The following is a 17,857-nucleotide window of genomic DNA, read 5'->3' as shown; positions in this document are numbered from 1 at the left end:
TGATCTTGGCTGATCATCCAGAATCAGTACCCTTTTCCTGCTATTTCTCCATATCCCTCGATTCTGTTAGCCTTAAGCACTATATCTAACTCTCTCTTGAATACATCCAGTGAATTGGCCTCCACTGCCTTCTGTGGCAGAGAATTCCACAGAAAAGAGAGACATTTTTTACACACACCAATTAACCTACAAACCTGTAGGTCTTTGGAGTGTGGAAGGAAACCGAAGATCTCGGAGAAAACCCACGCAGGTCACGGGGAGAACATACAAACTCCGTACAGACAGCACCCATTGTCGGGATCGAACCCGGGTGTCCGCCGCTGCATTCGCTGTAAGGCAGCGATTCTACCACTGTGCCACCATGACTGCCTTTTGCAGGATCTTTAGGAGGATAATTGTCTCATAGCCCTTCCTGGCTGGGAGATGAGGATGTGAAGGCTGAGCAGGGACATACTGGGTACAGTGGTGCAGCTGGCAGAACCAGAGATCTGGAGTGCAAACCTGACCTCGGGTGCTGTCTGTGTGGAGTTTGCACATTCTCCTTGTGATCTTGTGGTTTTCCTCTGGTGCGCTGGTTTTCTCCCACACTAGTTTTGTTCAGTTTCGTTTAGAGGTACAGCATGGAAACAGGCCCTTCGGCCCACTGAGTCCGTGGCAACCAGCGGTCCCCGTGCACTAGCTCTGTCCTACACTACAATCTTTACCAAAGCCATTTAACCAACAAATCTGTACATCTTTGGAGTGTGGGAGGAAACCAGAATGCCCATGGAAAACCCACGCGGTCATGGGCAGAACGTACTAACTATGTAGACAGCACCCGTAGTCAGGATGGAACCTGGACCTCTGCCGCTGTATGGCAGCAACTCTACCGCTGATCTATCGTGTCGCTTGTCAAAAGTGTATGGCCTTTGTGTAAATGAGTGGTACTATCTGTTGTTGACAATCTAGGGAGAATAAAAACTTGGGATTAATGTAGGATTAGTGAGTGGTTGATGGTCAGCAGAGCCTCAGTGGACCTGTTTCTATGCTGTATAGAAATATAGAGACATAGAAAATAGGTGCAGGAGTAGGCCATTCGGCCCTTTGAGCCAGCACCGCCATTCAATATGATCATGGCTGATCATCCAGAATCAGTACCCCGCTCCTGCTTTTTCCCCAGATCCCTTGATTCCGTTAGCCCTAAGAGCTAAATCTAATTCTCTCTTGAAAACATCCAGTGAATTGGCCTCCACTGCCTTCTGTGGCAGAGAATTCCACAACTCTCTGGGTGAAAAAGATTTTCTTCATCTCAGTCCAAAATTGGTTACCCCTTATTCTTAAACTGTGACACCTGGTTCTGGACTCCCCCAACATCCATCCCCAGCATAATCCATGCAGACAAAAATAAATCTTATTTTCAGGAGACCAATATCATTCTCTTTAATTATCTTTAATTATGCTGGTACTTGCAATGTGTGCTCAGCTGATGTGGTTGAGCTGTTTAATGGTATCTTCTTCTTGCGTATGGCGTGCACAGCCTAAAGTTGCGAGACAACTTGTTCTATTTGATCTTATTTGATTGTGCCCGCCTGGTTAATTGCATTCGTTGAAACAGGGCAGGCCATGTGAAGGTTGCAATCTTCCACCCCTATAATGGTATGATGGTCCAGGGTTGTAGATGGTACAACCAACTTCTTTAGTCAGAGGGTGGTGAAACATGTGGAATTCATGGCCACAGAAGGCTGTAGATGCCAAGTCAGTGGATATTTTTAAGGTAGAGATAGATAGATTCTAGATTAGTACAGGTGCCAGAGGTTATGGGGTGAAGGCAGGAGAATGGGGTTCGGAGGGAGAGATAGATCAGCCATGATTGAATGGCGGAGTAGACTTGATGGGCCGAGTGGCCTAATTTTACTCCTATCACTTATGACCTTACTCCATCCCCCTCTTTCTCTCTCCACAACCACTAGCTATGGGCATCTTCCTCCCAAGGCATTGCCAACTACTGGAAGGGTCTGGCACTGTGGACTCATTCAGGCTGAAACAATTAAGTGGAAACATAGCACTCACCATGAGGAAATCCACAACAACCTGCACATTGGGAGTATAAACCTTTCCTGTCCTAAAAAATGATGTTGGTGTTTACAGGGAACCCACATGGACAGGAGTGAAGTCAATGGTGACTGCACGTGGGAATGCAGCAACACAGGCAACTCCCAGTGCTTGAAGTGCCATTTGAAATCAAAATGGGTGAAATAATTTCTGTGTAGATAGAGTCCCTGGTGAGCTCTGTGATGCAGTGGTGAGCAGCAAATTGAGAGTTTTACCAGAGATGTATCTACATTGCCTGTTAAGCTATTTTTTTTCTTGTTAATTATATACTGCGTGGTCATATTTTACCTGCCAGTTTCATGAAAGTGCAGCTTCCACGTTCAGTGAATCAAAGTGTGGATTTATTATCCTAACACTTCAGCAGATGAACCATCCTCATCACTAATGAAAGGTGAACACCAATCAGAGGGTGCGGCTTAATTGCTCTGAGCTGCAGATGAGAACTTCCTGTACTTCTGTAAAATTAGATTTGCTTGTCTGACACCAAATAGGCAGGGGGAAAGTTACCTGAACGATTCTCTAGCACTCTGCCTCCACAACGTACACCGACAGGACACCACAGGTTGCAGGCTTAACTCATTCTCAACATTTTCGCTGTGATTTGCACTGAAACCTCCAACGACTGACTTATTTAAAGAACGCAAGGTAAATTAATGAAATTCTTTATACTTTGTGCACATTTAAAACCAAATTATACTTTGGCTCGGGGAAGAATTGCTTTGTTTGAATTTGCAGCCTTGTGGAACTGAACTTCATTCTCACAGCTTGCGGACTTTCTTGCTTCATTATAGGGGCATGGATATTTGATTATTATTGCTAAATATTCTGGTGAACAGTGATCTGTGCGCATCTGGCAAGAGGGGTTCCCATATGCAATTATTCTGTACTGTTTATTTTATCAGCGAGATTAACAAATAAAATACTACTGTCGGCAGTTCTTCTCTTCTAATGGATGGCAGGGAACTAGGTTGTCCAGAATTGAATGGTATTTAAAGAATCGCTTCTCTCCTGAAGTGTACTTCAAATCTCTTGTCGATCTGTCGCTCTGGCCATTAGTCTCAATACTGCTGTATATGCTGTACTCTATGTTCAAAGATGAATCGCAATCTAAATTTCTTCAGTCAATGCTGACTTGATATCAAAGTTGGCATTGGGTCTTTCATTGAAGCTGTATTTATTTGCCGAGAACAAACATGCTTCATTGCTAGAATGAAGTGATGAAATGGTCTCTGTCTATGTCCTCATTTTTAATGCAACATCAATAAATTATGTTCAAAAGCGATGTAATCCATCCGGCCAGTCAGCAAGTTCTAATCGTAGATTAACACATCTGTACAGTCCTTGTTTTTCTAGTCAAGCTGGCTCACCATAAAACTGTTTTTTTTTCATCACTCCTCCAGAATTTTTCCAGCCAGTTTTCCAGAAATATTGTTAAAGATTTACTCGACAGTGTTCTGGAGTGTATTAACTAGCAGCTGCACATATTGACGATTTCATCAATTGCAATGCAGCAATCATTACAGCAGGTTTCTTTCATTAAGCTCTTGATCCATGTTTAACTGGAAGGTGTTTGGGAAGGTGAAGGATGTAAATGGGACGCGGTTCTATCAGGAAGCCACTGGCATGGGGAGAGGTGGAAAGTAAGAATTAAGATTTAATTTCAAAGAAATTGTTCACATTGTTGGTTATTACTGAACAAATACAAGGTTCCCATTTGCAAAGCCCCGTTATAAAGACACGGGTGGCAGACAGTGAAGATTATTGTCTAAAAAATGGAAAATGAGACAGGAATTAATGCCGGGGCTTCCTTCCTTCACCGTTCTTCTCTTAAAACTGTTTTACAGACTTGTATAGCCAGAAATTGGCCAAAGCACATCCAGAAGTTCAATATCTTTATTTGCACTGTACTCAATAACAAATGGGAAACGACTTGCATTTTACAAATGCTGCACAGTGCTGCTGTGTAGTTTTTGAAGTACTTTTGTTCTTTCTGCAATAGTGTTAAAATGTATTGGTGAGAATAGCTGAGAAATCAAAAATCAGGGGAGATCGGACATCTTCAATGGTTATTCGAGGATTAGCTGTTCAATGAACTCATTCAAGATAAATTGGTAGTCCCAGATATGTCATTATTTGTTCTCAAAATTTGATAAACACTCTTGTAACATAACTGCACTCCAAATCCATTTGGAAGGAGTTGGAATCTAGAGTAGGCCAGCCCAGGCAAAGATGCCATATTTCAAGGTTTTGAAAAAAAATATATCGGTGATTTCGTTTTTGACAAAAAAATGAGCAGCTTTGATGGGACCCCATCAATCCTACTACCATCTTGATGAACATTGATGCATGCAGGCACATTCACATTCAAACACTGAAAGGCACACACAGTTTACTGAAGTGTTACTCCACCGGCCACAAAGAGCAGAGAGATCCCATTCACAGGGTTAACATCTTATGAGAAAATGGTAGCAAACTGCCTTCTTGACCCATTGCAGTCCTGTGGTGAAGATAATTCTTTAGCATTGCTGAGGAAGGAGTTCCAGTATTTTGGCCAAATTACATTGAAATGATGTTAGTCCAGTTCCACCTGAGGATCGTGTAGTGTTTGGAGGTGGTGGAATTTCCATACATCAAGAACTTCTGCCCTGGTCCTGAGTGGCGAAGGATTTGAAAAGTGCTGTCAAAATACCTGAGTGATTCGGTGCCGTGAACTTTGTAGATGTTGTCCAGTGTATCCTTCGGCAAAAAAACAATCTGTTGGAGGAACTCAGCTGGTTCGGCAGCATCTGTGGAAGAATGCGGACTGACAATGTTTCGGGTCAGGACCCATCACACTGTCAGGGTAAATTGATCAATCAAAAAGGTTGTGTTGAGTTTGTTAGTGTTGGCCTTGAGTATTATTGAAGCTGCACTCATCTGGATATGTGGCGAATACTCCACTACATTGCCTTGCACAGAAAGTAACATATTTAATGCAGAATGGCATGTTGCTCATCAATGCTTTTGACTTCTTCTTGTGTCCAGCACTTTAAAAGGCAGCTCCAGTTACATTTTGAGTGGACCTCAAGAACTACTCTTGCCAATAGCTGTCTCTGTAGCACGCAGAACAATGAGGCCTTGGTCAGCAAGAATTCCTTCCCCATATTGATTTGAACATTATCTGCCACAAGCAGAGTCATCTTAGCCACTTTGGTCACTGTTGATATTACTGAGTCACTCTTGGATGTAGACTCTAAAGTCCATTTCCCACAGAAATTCCAGTATGTTTGGCTGTTTAGTAGTCAACATGGAGGGGTAATGGTTTATCAGTAAAGAATGGGTCATAGGTGGTCTCCTAGCCCTTACTTGAACAGATACAATGAGAATACATCTGATTTCAATATTGAGAAGAACCGGGCAATTTTGTCATGGTTATATAGCACTATTGGGACAGATGTTCTCAAACCTTTTAGAGGAGGGCTTTGCAACTAGATTAGGTTTGTCATTATTAAATGCAGTGGCTAGATGAATGCTGAGTGGACAGTCTGGCTATGGTGACATTATTAATTTGTGATATTATTTTGATTACATTGATGGATTATTTCAGAAGGAAGTTAAATATCTGTGCTTCTGGAGATGAGGTAAACATTCCATCCTCTTAGGACATTAATCAAGCGGATGGATTTCCACCACAGCCTGGTTATTTTTGTTTAAATTTTGGATTTCTTAAACATCTTTTTGTGCAGTGGCGAGATTTCAACTAAAGGTCTTTAGCCTCAAGGTTAGTCTTCCAGATGGCATAATAAAGGGGCTGTCCCACTGCGGCGACCTAATCCGCGAGTTCAGAAGAGTGTCTTCGACCTTCAAGCTCGAGGGCACTTGCCTTATAAACCTCGAGCTGGATCGACCGTCAGCGATGAAACCGCGAGCTGGATCGACCGACCGCACACACACACACACACACACGCTCACACACACGCTCACACACACGCACACACACACGCTCACACACACGCTCACACACACTCTCACACACACTCACACACACACTCACACACACACACACACACGCTCACACACACACACACACACACGCTCACACACACGCTCACACACACGCTCACACACACACACACACACACTCTCACACACACACACACACACACACACACACACACACACACACACACACACACACACACACACTCACACACACACACACACACACACACACACACTCACACACTCACACACACACACACACACACACACACACACATCGCAAAGGCGGGGGCAAGGGAAAGTGGGGGAGCGCTGTCTGAAATTCACACCCTCGATGAAGAGGAAGGTAAAAGACGGCTGCACAGTAACGGTAAGTCCTTTAGAGAGTGCAGATGATGGGGCGACGGGAGGAGAGAAGGGGGGAGAAGGTGTGGAGACACTTTTAAGAAGTATAATAAAGTTTAGCGGGCATTTAACCTACCGGTCAGTTTTCCTTGATCCTGAAAATTCCAATGAGCCAATTAAACTGCCCGGTCAGCGAAGGAGATTGCCTACGGCTGCCCTCGACTGCCTGTAACTACATAGCAACCCCATGCTAAAAAAATGTCCATGACCTAGCTGAGGCCGCGAGTAGGCTGGAACTTCCCTCGAGCATGAAGGAGAGTTCCAGTGACCTCATAGGACCACGTGTCGACCATGCTGCGAGTTTGAGTCGAGGGCAAACTCTTCTAAACTCGTAGATTAAGTCGCCGCAGTGGGACAGCCCCTTTACGTAGCTATCATATTCTTTGGTTTGTCACCTAGAGTCCTATCTGTTACACTAACATTCAAGATGGAGGCGCCTAGAATCTTGGCGCTAACATTCAAGACAGGACAGACAAACAATAAAATATGCCTGCTACCCTATTTAATGTCTTAGTATTTCAGCACATTAAATTCATGAGAATAACGCTCTATTAAATGTAACCATGAATCTCCATGCCATTGTTCATTCTGCTTCAGAACATGTTATATTTTTATAAGGGACTGTTCTATTACAATTTTCTGTCACTAAAAGTAACCATCAAGCTCTCTGTTAAAATAATGACCCAACAGATGTGTGCATCCTTTCCAGAGCGACTGACATCCTTGTGACTTCAGTAGAAACAAGGACCTGCCAATGCTGGTTTATATCAAAGTTAGACACAAAGTACTGGAGTAACTCAGTGGGTCAGGCAGCATCTCTGGTGAAAAAGGATGGGTGGCGTTTCGGGTTGAGGCCTTTCTTCAGTCAGCCTAAAGCAGGGTTCCAACCCGACAAGTCACCCATCTATTTTCTCCAGAGATGCTGACTGACCCGTTGAGTTACTCCAGTACTTTGTGTCTATCTTTGTTACTTCAGTTCTGCACTACTCTGTGTATTTTGAAGAGGCCCACGCAGCCAGCCAATGTTAATAATTCAAGAGACTCCACCAACTTTTTGTCGGATTGGAGGTGTTGTATTTGCCTCAGACATGCGCATATAAAATATTTGTGAAAGATTGTGTACTTTGTGATGCATTGCAGAGTATTTCCTTGTTGCGAGGATAAAGATGTGTATAGTTGGTTTGTCATCCTGAGGTCGAATTGCATTGGAATTCCTAAGGTTAGTTCTAAGGTAATAACAGTTCAGAAGATCACAGAGGTAAGTAAAAACTACCTAGTTGACTTTTTGCATGGCAGAAAAACTTTGATGTCCGAGATTGCTTGGACAAAAAAGGAGTTGACTCCAACTTATTTATTGAAAGAATCCTTCTGTTGATTAAAATGTTTCTTGGTTTTATGGTTTAAACAGACAGTGACTTCATTGATTTGGATTTTGTGTGGGGTAGATTGAGCACTATATCCTTAGCTAGTGAGACAATCATTCAATTGACTGACAACAGGGGGAAGAAGCTGTTCTTGAACCTGGTGAAACATGGTTTCAAGCATTTGAATCATCTGCCTGCTGGGAGAGGAGGGAAATGGGAATGCCGGAGTGTGGTTGGTTGCTGATTAGATTAGTTGCTTTCCCGGGGCAGCGTGATGTGTAGATGGCATCAAAGTTAATAGTGGTGGGAGAGGAAGGATTGATTTGCCTGATGGATTGGGCTGCATCCACAACTCTCTGCAATTTGTGACACAAAGTGCTGGACTGAACATGGGTCCCGACCCAAAACGTCGCTTATCCACGTTCTCCAGAGTTGCTGCCTGCCCGGCTGAGTTACTCCAGTACATTGTATCTTTTTCTGTTAACCAGAATCTGCACTTCCTTGTCACTGCATTTCTCTGCAAAGCTTTGGTGTCTTGAGTAGAGCAGTCGCAATACCAAGTTGTGATGCATCCCTATTGGATGCTTTGCAAGATGCAGTTCATAAGTTCATAATTTATAGGAGTTGAATTAGGTCATTGGGCTCATTGCTTATTCTGCCATTCAATCTGGCTGATCTATCTTTCCTTCTCAACACCATTCTCCTGCCTTCTCCCCATAACTCCTGATACCTTCACTAATCAAGAATTTCTTTAGATATCTGCGAGTCATTGGAGACGTAACCAATTTCCTTGGTCTTCTGAGGAAGTAGAAGCTTTGTCGTGCCCTCTTGGTGATAGAATCACCATGGTTGGACCAATGTCAGTGGTTGGACCAATGTTGGCATTTAGACAATGCTCAAAATTCATGCCAATGACGTCCATGAAATTAATTTGGAAGCAGAATGGAATGTGCTTGTATTACGATATAATGTGCTTGGTGTGGAAGACTAGGGATGAATTTATAGACCTCCATCATTCTACCATTACTGTTGTCCCCACAGCTGTCATAGCTGCAGGTTTGACATCAGGGGTAGCGAGAACCCCGTGCTATGTTTTACACACAGCAGACATGCAATCTCCAGTGTTGTATTTCATTTCTGATAGTCAGCTTCATTGACTTCAGCATTGGAAAGGTGACAAGATCAGGCCCTGTTACAAACCGGTGAGGCTTGTAACCAATACCTCTCTTCCTCCCTTGCCACGGGGTTAGGCTGACCCAGGCCTTCCACCCTCGCACTGCTCCATCTCAACCCGAACCTTTACACTTTTCAACCCATTCATGAATAAAGCCACTTACTTGACGCTAGCATCACTTTTCACATCCACCTCTCCCTCTCCAGCAGGATCTTCACTGCAGGGAAGTTTTGCCACTTGTGCCCCGTCCAGAGTTCACCCTCAACTCCAGAACTCTTCTTGATGTTCTCCGTGAATTCCACATACGTACAACTCTCCTTTGGAACTCTGCCCCACAGAAAGTTCCACGGCATGTTTTACAATTACTTAACGTTCTCCAACAGTCTATACCTCATCATGAATTGTCTCTCTCGTTTATTATATTGTTTGCGGTGTATTATGTTTACATATTGTGTTGTGCTGCAACAAGTAAGAATTTCATTGTTCTTTCTGGGACATATGACAATAAAACACTCTTGACTCTCTCTTGATGACTACTCCATTCTCCTGCCTCCAACATGTTATGCATTCATCGTGAATACAGAAGCATTAGCTACATGAACCTACTATCAAAAATTCCCTGCATAAATTTCTCCTATGTCGACTTTCTACCAACTCAGTGGCTGTTTTCTTTGTATCTATGTGAGACTTTTCGGATGCTGTAGCTGAAACCAGATATTAATTTATTTAGCCAGGGATCCTGAATTTATATTCCCAGGTGAAAGGATCATTCCTATTTTGAGTACATGCAGGAAAATAACAGTAAGACCCCCATCATCCACATGCTCTTTGAGGTTGCTCCACAGTCATAGTCATTTTAAGGCCTTGGTTTCATCTGCTTGCAGCTAGCAAATTTTTAGTTTCAAAGTAAGATTCAGAGATCGGTAACCAGTTGGGGGGGGTTAGGAATCAGGCAGACTGATATTGGGCCATCTGAAAATGAGTGCTTTAGTGGGAGTGGGGGAGGGTGCAGTGGAGGGGGCGGGATTGGTGTAGGGAAGTCAGATGTGCAAGTCATTTTGGAAGGTTCTGCAGGAGCAATGTATCTAGGGTTGCCATCTGTTTCGTATTAGCCGGGACATCCCGTATATTGGGCTAAATTGGTACCGCCCTTGTCCCGTATTTGACTGCTACTACACGGGTCAAGGGGACTGTCTGGTCGGAGCGCACGTCCGGCCCCACCTCACCCGTCCCGACGTAGAGCAGCCCATGGAGTGTAGCAACAGCACCTCGCCCATGGCCCCATCGGTCGGCAGCCCGGCCAGCTGTCCAATCTTCGCTTACCGCCGACACCACCACCCCTCCTTCTCATGGACGATCATCGGTTCATGAGTTGGATGGGGTGCCAGACGTTGCGCGGACCAAAACTCCTCAGCTGGCCCGCCGACTGGGCTTTGTGTGCAGTCCAGCACCCGGGCCAACTCATCACCCAGCCATGGCCGATTGGTCGGTCAACGAATTGCAGTCGGGAATTTGTTCCTTATTTTGACCTATTGTCCCTTATTTGGGAGTGGGAAAGTTGGCGACCCTAATTGTAACTCCAATGGACTCAGAAACAAGGAATGCTTAAAGATGCAGTCAGCATCCTACAAGGTCACCCATGCATATTACGTGACCTTTCCATGTGAATTCTACCCATCTCCTGGCTTTACCAGAATGTTCCTCCTAGCTGGAGGCCTGTCCTGCCAGAATCTGCTCTCAATCCAAGCCTCTCATTCCCGGGTCCACGTCCCTAGAGCTTCTTTTTTAATTTCATGATTAAACGTTATTCAGAATAAAAGATATATGCAAAACAAAAACTCTTCATACATTTTTAGTGTCTCTACATTCAAGAATGTCTTGCTCAAGGCAATACCATTTTTAATTTAAACAATAAAATGTACTCAGAATACAAAAGATATACAAAACAAAAACTGTCCAAAAACTCCTTGCACATTCTACGTGTCTATATAGTTAATAGTGTCATACTCAGTAGTTAATACTTATCATCAAAGAAAACACCCTTGTCATTCATGTGGCCACTGGGGTGATATCCCTATCCATATTTGAGGAGTGACCCACTGGACTCTGCCCCTCAATGTTCATGAGCAGAAGGATCCTAGACAGTGGTCCTCCCCCACAGAGCCTTGATGTTGGCTGCACCTAGCTTCTCTCAGCACGTACTCCTGCAGTCTGGAATGGGCCAGTCGGCAACATTCTCTGAAGGACATCTCGCTGTGCTGGGAGGTCAACAAGGTTCAGGCTGACCAAAGAGTTGATGATATTCCAGCAGCACTTGATGTTTGTCTCTGAATGTGTCCATGTAAATCAGAGAGTCCTCTATTCCTGAACTGTTCGGGATGTACTGTGACAAAGACCCTGGCGTCCTTCTCTAGACCATCTTTGCAAATCCACACTCTGTGAAGAGGTGGGCATCACGCTATTAAACACTACAACCTCAAATAAGTTCTGAACTACAATAGACTATTATTTTTTTTCTCTCGTTTATCATATTGTTTACAGTGTACTATGGATACATATTCTGTTGTGCGGCAACAAGTAAGAATGTCATTGTTCCATCTGGGACATATGTCAATAAAACACTCTTGACTCTTGACCATCTCCTCTCCCTGAGGGCAGCGTGCATCGACAGTAAGACTTGGATGGTACAGGAAGGATTTGCCTGGGAGCTCCCTTCTCACCACCAGCCTCCCAGGAGCTTCTTGCACTGAGGGGCAGTCTTGTGGAAAGCCAACATAAAGAGAACAGTTAGTGAATGACTAAAAACCATTTGTAACTAAACACCATACAGTTATGGTGACACAAGATATTGCAGATGCTGGACCCTGGAGCAAGAGGAACTCAATGGGTTGAGCAGCATTTGTGCAGGATAGGAAATGTTGCTGTTTTACGTCAAGATCCTGTATCAAGACAGAGTGGAGAGTAAAGCTAGTGAGAATAAGGAGGGGGGGGGGGGGGGGGGGGGGTTGGGATAGTTGTGTTCTGCAGGGGTAGTTATGGATAGCTCTGAACAGATTATTTGAAAAGCATTTGTCTGCTAATTTTCCAAGGTGCTAATTTGATTTGACCAAATGCATTAACACCTCTAGAGATCGGAACTGCAAATGCTTCAGTGCCCAATTTCAAAATGTTGGGTTGAATGAGATGGGGAAACAGTAGTGAATGTTTGCATAAGGAAAAGGATAAGATACAGGGCTGGTGAGCATTAGAAACATAGAAAATATGTGGAGGAGTAGGCCATTTGGCCATTCGAGCCAGCACTGTCATTCAATATGATCATGGCTAATGGCTAATCATCCAAAATCAGTACTCTGTTCCTGCTTTCTCCCCATACATCTCAATTTCGTTAGCTCCAAGAGCTATATCCAACTCCCTCTTAAAAACATCAAGTGAATTGGCCTCCACTGCCTTCTGTGGCAGAGAATTCCACAGATTCACAACTCCCTGGGTGAAAAGGTTTTTCCTGATCTCGTTCCACATTAGTTTTATCATCATATATTTTTTTAGAAAGAAATAAGTCCCGTAAAAGCACAAGATGAACATAATGCCATTAGATAGTCATAGTCATACAGCATGGAAACAGACCCTTCAGCCCAACTTGCCCAAACCGACTAACATGCCCCGTCTGCACTAGTTCCACCTGCCTGTGTTTGGCTCGTATCCCTCTCAACCTGTCCTATCCATGTATGACTAAATGTTCATTAAACATTGTGATAGTGCTTGTCTCAACTACCTCCTTTTTCCAGCTCTCTCCATATACCTATCGCACTTTGTGTAAAAAAAAAAGTTGCCCCTCAGGTTTCTATTAAATCCTTTCCTCACTTTAAACCTATGTTTCTCGAATCTCAGCAAAATGCTGTTTTGTATAGGGTCATCATTTAAACACGTGATAATTCTATGCTCTGCACAAGTTTATATATTGAAAGAGTCCATCAAATCTACCGCTGCACAGTGGTGCAGTAATAAAGTTGCTGTCTCATAGTGCCAGAGACCAGGGTTTGATCCGGACCTCAGATGCTGTAGGTATTCTCCCTGTGACGGCGTGGGTTTCCTCTGGGTGCTCTGGTTTCTTACCACATTACGACTTTGTAGGTTAATTGCCTTCTGTAAATGTGGAGGATGAGAAAACGGGATAACATAGAACTAGTGCGCGGATGATCTTTGGTCGGTGTGGACTCCGTGGTAGACGCTGTATCTCTAGAGTAAACAAAAAATAAATGTATTTCCTGTTCCATGCTCTCGCACAAGGTTGAAATTCTTACCATAAAGTGATAAAAGTGGTGAAATTCCTATTCTCTAGGGTTGTTGAGTCATATTTGTGTGACTCGGTGATCTGTAGTATCAAGTCCTTTGGCTTTTATTCCCATGTTATAAATATCCTGATCTGAATGTTAAGTTGTTTGGTACAAAAGCTTTGTTAGATAACCAGTTTTGGGTTTACGACTCTCCACGTATCAGTTACTTACTTTCATTAATGAGAAACAATTATCTTTGAACCGTTTCTTTGCACTTTTTGTGCGATGTATGGAGTGGTTCACACCCAATGGTTAATATTACCCAATAGCTACCAATGGAAATGTTTTCTTGTGCTGAGATTTTGTGCAATCTATCACATGCCCACTATTTGTAACAACAAACAGCAGCAGCAGGTGTTTTTGTGGTAAAATATTGCCCAACGAAACGGCTTCAGTTCTGTCTTTCACACGACATTGGAAACCATTCGATTTAATCGGCCATAGAAACGGAGGAAAATTTATCCTTGTTCTAGAATTTGGAACTCAAAAGGTGTTGCAAGGGAGAGAATGTCATCTCAATTCTGGACTCAATTGCATGTTTGAGATATTTCAAACCACATAAGCTTTGATCCCTAGTGTATCCCTCCCGTGTAATTAATGCATCAAAAAGTGACATTTTAAAGCAACATGGTTTATTTAAAAATCATGGGTTTTTTAAAAATATAGGAATTATTTTGGGACCATTATTATATGGAAAACAAAGCACTTCTGTTTAGGCCACATTACCCAGGAGTACAGTTGGTGGTTTATTTTTCATAAACTATTAGTCCCCAGAGTGGTGCTTGTATATTTTTAACCTTTGAGCAAATGTATTGCGAAGTAGCATGTCAATTATTAAATGGAAGAACGCCTGAAAAAATGGGAACATTTTAAATGGCAACCATTTCATAATTCGGTGTCCATTTTAGCATCAGTCCATCGTGCTTCTCGATATGTTTTGCAATTGAAAGGATGGTTGTTCACACCTATTGGAGGTCAGGAGTGTAGTGGATGCATTCTATGCCTGGCTCCTTGATCAGCTGACAAAGGCACCTGCACAAGAAGAGGAAATGCAGTGATGGCTCCTGTGCTGATTGCCTTGGTGACTGAGTTTATCCCCGAGCCTCCTGTGACCTGTTATTGCTGCCATGATGGTGATATCATATTTTTCACTCACGGCAGCTTCACGGCAACTGAAATTCTCAGAGGATTCAGGAAGGAAAAAAATAAGCAGAGTTCCATCTGCGCTTGAGTAATCTTAATGTACTGTACAGTAAACAACCTCTGTTAATTTTTATTTGACAAACAACTTACAATGTAAACCATACTGTGCATTCGAGCTGACACTTATTCCCCAAATTCACAAAGCTTTGATTAGTCCGTAAAGGTCATATGTTTCGATAGTCTACCAATTAATTCCCAACCTTCCAACCTCTTATCCAGGCTACTTCTGTTTCTCAGGAGCTGTGGATCTGGGCTGTAATCCCATTAAAAACAAAATGAATTTCTTTGTCCAAATGGCCCAATATCTCAATGTAATTGCAGATTTTTGAATACGCTGTTAACGTTCAACATCTCACTGAATTGTGAACAGAAGCAAGAAGCTTGGCTGATATCCTCCTCTGGGGCTGAGGGAAGGTGGCACCTCCTTTAATGTTTCCACTCCCACAGACGTGCGCCTTTTGGTAAAGCTAAGAATGCTTTACTCAGCTTGAAACTAATAATCTAATAATCTTATCAATCATATCATTATATTGCCTATATAAATGTAAAGTTGTAGATGTGATATGCAAGACAAACTGATATGTTGACAAACTCCACAGGATAATTAAACCCTATCCAAGTTGTATTCGAGTGTCCTATCCCTGATTTGGCAATGTCTCCATGAATTGTAAGGCAAACCAATAAGCTTCAGTCTGAAGATGGGGTCTTGACCCGAAACGTCACCCTTCCTTCTCTCCAGAGATGCTGCCTGTCCCGCTGAGTTACCCCAGCATTTTGTATCTATCTTAAGCTAATAGTAGTCTTGGTTATTGATAAATTGTGGAGTTCGAATCGGCCTTGAGCTACCGGGAACAGGGAGTGAGGAGGAGGGATGGAGAGCGTGGTGGACTGGCGGGAGTAATGGGGGACCCGGTGTGGGAGGGTCGTCGAGAACAATCATGGAGGACTACCAACAACAAAGAGAGATCTGGCAGGGGGCAGGCGTGGAGGGGGAGGGGGGAGCCTGCTGCCACGTGCAGCGGCAGGCAGTAGGTAGGACTGTTCAGTTCTTTCGTAACTTTGTCGGCACCAACACATGGCGATGCTTGTGTACTGCCTATGTTGTATGCAAAAGAAAGCTTTTCACTGACAATAAAGTATCAGTCATTCATTATAGGCCATTAACTGAACAAGTACAAAATTATGTGACATCCACACTTACACAGGAGCAATGCAGCAAGCAAAATTGATTTGAGTGCATTCAATGCATTGGTGCATTAGATCTGATTAAAGTAATCGGTTACTACTTCTCCCTGAGGATGTAGGCAGATGTAGCGGACTTTGTGATTTCTGCTAATTGGAAAGATGTTTCCATGAAATGAGATTCAACTGCTCTCTGCAGTTGTTATGCCACGGCCCTGGGACTCAGTGTCATTCACCGAATGTTTTTAAAAATAGATTTGCTAAATATTTTGCCCATCTGATCCAGTTGAGGATTGCATGCTCCGGAGGTAGTCTCTGTGGTCTTTCCCCCTCTCCACCATGGCCCACTAAACCTAACCAATGAAGGAAAGCAGAATACTGTGGCTTCTGGAAATCGCAGATCTAACGCAGGAAATGCACTGAGCATCGACAATCATCTGTGGAGGCAAAATATAGACACTGGAGTAACTTAGCGGGTCAGGCAGCACCTCTGGAGAAAAGGAATGGGTGACATTTCGGGTCGCGACAGCAAATGGATATTTTTAAGGTGCAGATTTTTAGATTTTTGACTAGTAAGGGTGTCACGGGTTATGGGGTGAAGGCAGGAGAATGAGATTTGAGAGGGAAAGATAGATCAGCCACGATTGAATGGCAGAATAGATTTGATGGGCCGAATAGCCTTATCCTGCTCCTAGAATTTATGAACACATGAGATCTTAATTTAGCTTTAACTTTTGAAAAATTTCAACCATTTTGGCCTTGATTCCCTCTACAACTGTCGCTACTTCCATCATTTGTAGTTGTAATTCAAATAAACAGATAAGCCATACAAATCAAACCCCCGATATTGTCTGTGTGGAGTGTGCATGTTGTCTCTGTGAATGTTGTCTCGGGTTTCACCTGGTTTCCTCCCACATCCCAACGGGGTGCAGGTTATGGGCTAATGGGCTGCTGTAAATTACACCCAACAGCTTGGTGAATGAAAAAGTCTGGGATGTCCTAGGCTGTCGTACAGTAGGGGGTCAGATCTCATTCTGGGTTTTACCAGTTGATTAACACCAGTTAAGAAAGGTCAGCATTTGGGTTACAATACTCAGCTCTACATATTCCAGTTATAAAGCATTAAACAGACCCTTCATCTCGCTGAGTGCCCACCTGCAATTGATCACCCATTTACCCAGTCACACATTTATTCCATTGTCCGCTCTTCCTCACGAACAATTAGTACGGGAGCACCTCAAGGCTGCGTTCTCAGCCCCCCTGCTTTACTCACTCTATACCCATGACAGTGTAGCCAGTCATAGTGCGAACACCATCATCAAGTTCGCCGACGACACCACTGTGGTTGAACGAATCACAGATGGGGATGAGTCAGAGTATAGAAGTGAGATCGACCGACTGACCAAATGGTGCCAGCACAACAACCTGGCCCTCACCATCAGTAAGACCAAGTAACTGATTGTGGACTTTGGTTGGGGAAGGATGACCTGTTTATATCAATGGGACGATGGTGGAAAGGGTCAATAACTTCAAATTCCTGGGCGTGCATATATCAGAAGATCTTTCCTGGACCCGGCACACAGATGCAATTGTCAAGAAGGCACATCAGCGACTCTACTTCCTGAGAAGATTACGGCATGGCAAAGAGGATTCTCCTAAACCTCCACGGGTGCACGGTAGAGAGCATTCTGACTGGTTGCATCGTGGCCTGCTTGGGCTACTTGAACGTCCAGGAACAAAAAAGTCTACGAAAAAGTTGTGACCACTGCCCAGTCCATCAACGGCTTTGACCTCCTCACCGTCGAAGGGATCTATTGTAGTCACTGCCTCAAAAAGGCAGCCAAAATCATCAAGGACCTACACCATCCTGGCCACACACTCATTACACCACTGGCATCAGGAAGAAGGTACAGGAGCCTGAAAACTGTAACGTCCAGTTTCAGGAACAGCTTCTTCCCTGCAGTCATCAGGCTATTAAACACAACGAATAAGCTCTGAGCTCTGAACTGCAAAGGACTATATATTATTATTTGCACTATATTTGTTATTTATTGAACGTTTTCTTTTTTTCCCCTGTTATGTACAATGTTTACATATCCACATATTCTGTTGTGCTGCAGCAA

At 43.5% G+C, this 17,857-nt stretch overlaps 1 protein-coding gene across 2 annotated transcripts in view; it reads left to right on the top strand.

Annotated features, from left to right (window-relative positions):
* The first annotated feature begins 2,454 nt into the window (after positions 1–2,454).
* The window catches only part of LOC129709682 (uncharacterized), a 50,171-nt gene continuing 34,768 nt past the window's right edge, over positions 2,455–17,857 (top strand). Inside the window, exons 1-2 of one of the 2 annotated variants that reach the window (XM_055656199.1) lie at positions 2,455–2,736; positions 7,618–7,735. The gene's annotated coding sequence lies outside the window, so the exon portion shown is untranslated. The remainder of the gene's footprint in view (positions 2,737–7,617; positions 7,736–17,857) is intronic. The other variant, XM_055656198.1, reaches the window with a different exon arrangement.

Source organism: Leucoraja erinacea, chromosome 26, assembly GCF_028641065.1.
Source record: "Leucoraja erinacea ecotype New England chromosome 26, Leri_hhj_1, whole genome shotgun sequence".
NCBI classification, from domain to species: domain Eukaryota; kingdom Metazoa; phylum Chordata; class Chondrichthyes; order Rajiformes; family Rajidae; genus Leucoraja; species Leucoraja erinaceus.
The sequence above is the reverse complement of the archived record's forward strand: the minus strand, read 5'-3'. Positions and strand labels throughout refer to the sequence as shown.